This window comes from Nomascus leucogenys, chromosome 6 (genome assembly GCF_006542625.1).
Source record: "Nomascus leucogenys isolate Asia chromosome 6, Asia_NLE_v1, whole genome shotgun sequence".
Lineage (NCBI taxonomy): Eukaryota > Metazoa > Chordata > Mammalia > Primates > Hylobatidae > Nomascus > Nomascus leucogenys.
In genome coordinates this window covers 108,714,417-108,720,063 of record NC_044386.1, presented here as the reverse complement: position 1 = coordinate 108,720,063, position 5,647 = coordinate 108,714,417, and the positions used below count along the sequence as shown (strand labels likewise).

The 5,647-nt window shown below is 43.8% G+C and overlaps 1 pseudogene; it reads right to left on the bottom strand.

Annotated features, from left to right (window-relative positions):
* Window positions 1-3,487: 3,487 nt before the first annotated feature.
* LOC100590302 lies at window positions 3,488-4,364 on the bottom strand (annotated as a pseudogene).
* Window positions 4,365-5,647: the final 1,283 nt, after the last annotated feature.

Below are 5,647 nucleotides of genomic sequence, written 5' to 3'. Positions count from 1 at the left end.
CTCCTTCCTGGACAACATAAAGGAGGTCCTGTCTCAAAAATTAAAAATTAAAAAAAGTTGAAAAGAAAAAAGATCACACAGCTAACTAGCAAACGTGGAACCTGGATTTGAACCCAGGCAGTTTAAAATCTGTTCTTTGTGTTTTTGTTGTTATTGTGGTTGTTTGAGACAGGGTCTTGCTCTGTCGCCTAAGCTGAAGGGCAAAGGCGCAATCACAGCTCACTACAGCCTCAACCATGGGAGTTCAAGCGATCGTCCCACCTCAACCTCCCAAGCAGCTGGGACTACAGGAATGTGCCACCATGGCTGGTTAATTATTGTATTTTTTGTAGAAATGGGGTCTTGCTATGTTGCCCAGGCTGGTCTTGAACTCCTGGCCTCAAGCTGTCCTCCCACCTTGGCCTCCCATAGTGCTGAGTTTATAGGTGTGAGCCACCATACCGGGCTTGTAGTGTCTTTTACTGTAAAGTGATGACTGGGCATTGCCTGTTGCAGTCGCGCTGCGACCATGAGTATATGCATTTTCATTTTTCTTCCGGGTCAGGAGGTCCTGGGCAGTCTGAGCTTGCAGGCCTGGCCATGTCTAACACGGCCTCCCCTCCGGACACCGGGATAGAAGCTGGATTGGAGCACTGAACCTGGGCTAAGCCTGGGAATCTGGCCAGCCCCGTGGTAAGGGAACTTGCAGCTGATCAGCAGTTCCCAGTGTGAAGGCAGGTGAGGCAAGGCCAGGCTTGCCCCAAGGCAGCCTGGGAGCTGCTGGAACAACAGGGCCAACAGGGCGAACAGGGCAAACAGGGCGGGGCAGCTTAGGGAGCATGGGCACGGGGTGTGTCCAACACAGTGACCCCACCGGCTGCCAAAGAGGACCCAATTAACGCTTAGCAACTCCTTCTCCTCCAGGCTTAAAGCATGTGGGAGGAAGGGGCAGAGAGGCCCTCCCAACAGGTAGAAGAGTGTGCACCAGTAATGCATTCTTTCAAATTACTGCACGTTGCTCAGTCAGAAGGGTTAACTTACTCATGAACATTTAAGTTCCCTTCCCTGCCCTTTAAAAAATATTAGCAAAGCTGCTGGGAGTCAGCCCTCCTACCCTCGACAAAGCTCTCCCTGTTTCTAGGTCTTCTTTTATGTCCTTCAGTAAAGTTGTATTGTTTTTGTCATATAGGCGGGCCACAGTTTTTGTTAAATTTATCCTAGGTATTTTACAACAGTTATTATTGTAAACTTTTTGCATGCACATATATTTATATTTTTATATTGTCGAATCTGTTACTTTGTGCCTGCCAACTTTGTTACCAGGCTTAGAAAGGCCTTCTCCACTCCAAGATTATGGAACTATTTGCTTATATTTTCTTTTAAAACTTTCATGTTTTTACTTAAAATACATGCAAGTTTTTTGTTTGCTTTTAAGGAATGTAGGGGCTTTTCTTAGCATCTGGTATGAGATGGAGCTCAACTTTCTCTTCCAAATGGTTGGCCAACTGAACCAACAAAATGTATCGAACTACCCATCTTTTCTCCATTGATTCAAAATCCCCCCTTTATCACACATCAAATTCTTATATCTATTGAATCTCTTTCTCAGTTTTCTATTCTGTTCTATCGATCTGTTGGCTTATTCCTGGGTTGATACTACAAAATGACTTTATTTCTTATTAGAAAAGCAATAAAGGCTTATTACAGAAAGATCAGAAATACATAGACACTAAAAAACAAACAAAAACACTTGTGCTTGCACCCAGGGATTACTACCATTTTACCTGGATGTTTATCACTCCAGATCATTTAATTTATATAAATGTATATAAATATATACATTCATAGAGTAAAATTGAGATCACACCATATAAATGGTTTTGTAAACTTTTTTCATTTCATGATGCTTCAGGAATATGCTTCCTTGCCAGTAAATAGTCTTCTTTTTAAAACTTCTTAATTGTAAGATATAACATGCATACAGAAAAGTACACAAAATAAACACATTTAGCTCAATGATTTATCATAAAGTGAACACCCATGTAACCACTACTCAAGTCAAGAAGTACAACATTGTCAGCACCCTGGAAGCCCATCCTCTGTGCTCTGTGCTCTCTCTCTCTCTCTTTTTTTTTCTTTTTTTCTTTTTTTTGAGACAGTATCTCACTCTGTCATCGAGGCTGGAGTGCAGTGGCGTGCTTGTGGCTCACTGCAGCCTCGACCTCCCAGGCTCAAGTGATCCTCCCACCTCAGCCTCTCAAGTAGCTGGGACTATAGGTGTGCGCCACCACACCTGGCTAATTTATATATTTTTTTTGTAGAGATGGGGGTCTCAACATGTTGCCCAGGCTGGTCTTGAACTCCTGGGCTTAAGCAATTCTCCCACCTTGGCCTCCCAAACTGCTAGGATTACAGGTATGAGCCACCACACCTGGCTTTGTCTATATCTCTTGATGTATATATGTAAATCCTTCTATTGATTGTGTACCTGGGAGTGGAATAGCCAGGTTATAAGGTTTGCCTATGTTCAGTTTTCATAGATACCAAAAACAGTTTTCTAAAATGATCGTATCCTTCTACCAGCTGTGTAAGAGAATTCTGGTTGTTAATTCTTGATATTGTCAAGAATTTTAATTTTAGCCATTCTGATGATGTCTCATTGTGGTTTTATCTTATTTTTTATGCACAGGCAAAATACTTTTTGTTTAAAAAGATGCCCCCCCATTTTAAACTTTTTTTTCCCCTTCCCAAATGACGTAATGACTTGTTAGCCTGATGCCTAATAAACAAAATCCAAGGTGGCTGCGTGGATTTCTACTTGGTAGCCTCAATACCGTTCTTGCAACCCAGCCTTCACACGTGTAATGAATTTTTTGAAAAATAGTCTGTTCTGGCCTGGGCGTGGTGGCTCACACCTGTAATCCCAGCACTTTGGGAGGCTGAGGCAGGCGGATCACAAGGTCAAGAGATCGAGACTATCCTGGCCAACATGGTGAAACCCTGTGTCTACTAAAAATAATAAAATTAACCGGAAGTGGTGGCATGCGCCTGTAGTCCCAGCTACTTGGGAGGCTGAGGCAGGAGAATCACTTGAACCTGGGAGGCAGAGGTTGCAGTGAGCTGAGAATCACGTCACTGCACTCCAGCCTGGCGACAGACTGTAAGACTCTATCTAAAAAAAAAAAGATCTGTTCTGCTTCTTCCTCTTTTGGGATGGGGGCTCAGAACCGGGGGTCCGGACCGTGTGGTCTGCAATCTAGAGGAACCCCTTTCCTACCCTCAGACCCCAGAGCCAGGTCTTCTGTCTTTTGTTAATTTTTCTTGTTGCTGACATCTGTTCAATTTTTTTTTTTTTTTTTGTACAGATGGGGGGTCTCCTGATATTGCCCAGGCTGGTCTCGAACTCCTGGACTCAAGTGATCCTCCCGCCTTGGCCTCCCAAAGTGCTGGGATTAGAAACATGAGCCACCTTGCCTGGCTTGGCCCCTGTTTAAGGCTGCCTGAAGGACTAAGGCCCGTGGAGCCTTACTACTGATAAGCTGTTTGCGTGACCGCTGGGGGCAGATTTACAGAGTTCTGTGAGTCTATTCTGATCTTGTTCTGTTTGGTCAGGAGCAGGAGCTTGTGTGTTTTCACTGATTGGGTGGAACCCGGAACCCCCAGGGTCTTTTAAGTTGTTTTCATGTGATTCTTCGTTCTTTTGGGAAGAGGCAAACTGATTGAAGTTTCCTTCTACCTTGGGATGCAGCGGTGCATTGAGCTGCGTTTCAAAAGATGACGGCAGCTGCATTACTCCTAAAAGTCCACCCACCTTTACATTGAGAATCTTCCTGGTAACAGCTTCATAGCAGAGTCCTGTAGCAATGCACATTCACCACTGTCCCTGATACATTCCTGCTCTGCTGGAGCTGCACGTCTGGACGCTGACATCTGCAATTTTGAGGGGCTTCTAGCGCTCTCACTATCACCACGTTCACATGTCCAAATTGGTCTCCCCCAACATACTTAAGACAAACCCCTGGAAGCCAGGCCTTTGTGCCAGAATTCTGCATCTACCGTGATTTTACAAACTAAGTATCAGGAGGTATTGACTCTGCTTCTCCTTTGGTGACATCTTCAACAAAGGACATAGAGGGCACACTGATGTTTGGGCTATCAAAGTCACAATAGGCACCAATTGCTGCTCGTAGGTTCCAGTTGGTCGTGTCCAGGAAGAAGGTGCCGTCATCAGGGTTGAGCTGGAAGCCAAGCAGCCTCTGGAATTCAGAGATGAGCACGTCCTTGCCGGCGGTGCCCAGGCAGCCAAACTTCTGCACAAGCCCTCGGTCCAGGCCCACCCAGCCGCTCACTTGCGCTCGTACTCCCTGCTTCCCCAGCATCACCATGCAGCTTCTGGCTTCTCATTGTGGCTTTTAGTACATATGTGGCTTAGTACACATTTCCATCACCAGTGTCAATATTGAGTACTTTTCACATGCTTATTGACCATTTAGAGATTCTCTTTTTGCAATACAGTCGGTGCTCTGAATCCACAGATCTGACCAACTGCAGATTGGAAATATTCAGAAAAAAAAACAATAAAAATGACAATACAACAATAAAAAATAATACAAATAAAAGACAATACAGTATAACAACTATTTACATAGCATTTACATTGTACTAGGTATTATAAGTAATCTAGAGATAACTTAATCTATGTGGGAGGATGTGTAAGTTATATGCAAATACTACATCATTTTACATAAGGGACTTGAGCATCCATGGATTTTGGTATCCACGGGTCCTGGAACCAATCCCTGGCAGATACCAAGGGATGATTGCACTTATTCAAGTCTTCTGTTTTTTTTTTTTCCTTTTTCTATGAGGTTGTCTTAATTTTTTCTTACTAACATTTAAAGTTCTTTATTTTTTGGCCCGGCACAGTGGCTCACACCTGTAATCCCATTACTTTGGGAGGCCGAGGCGGGTGGATCACCTGAGAGTTCAAGACCAGCCTGACCAATATGGTGAAACCCCATCTCTACTAAAAATACGAAAATTAGCCAGGTGTGATGGCAGGCGCCTATAATCCCAGCTGCTCTGGAGGCTGAGGCAAGAGGATTGCTTGAACCTGGGAGGCGGAGGTTGCAGTGAGCCAAGACTGTGCCACTGCACTCCAGCCTGGGTGACAGAGCGAGACTCCATCTCAAAAAATAAATAGATAAATAAAGTTCTTTATTTTTATTTTTTATTACTGTTTTCTGAGATATGGTCTCTCTGTGCCGGCCAGTCTGGAGGGCAGTGGTACAATCATGGCTCACTGCAGCCTTGACCTCTTGGGTTCAAGCTATTCTCCCACCTCAGCCTCCCAAGTACTACATGTACACCACCACACCCGGCTGATTTTTGTATTTTTTGTAAAGACGGGGTCTTGCCATGTGGCCTAGGCTTGAAGTTCTTTATGTTTTCTGAATATGAGTTCTGTTTTGATTATAGGTGTTGCAAATATTTTCTCCTATTCTGTGGTTTGCTTTCTAACTCATTTTTAAAACAGCTTTATTAAGATGTCATTCACATGCCAGACAATTCACTCATTTAAGTAAACAACTCAGTGGCTTCCAGTATATTCACTGTTAAGTGATCATCACCATCATCAATTTTAGAATGTTTTCATCACCCCCAAAAC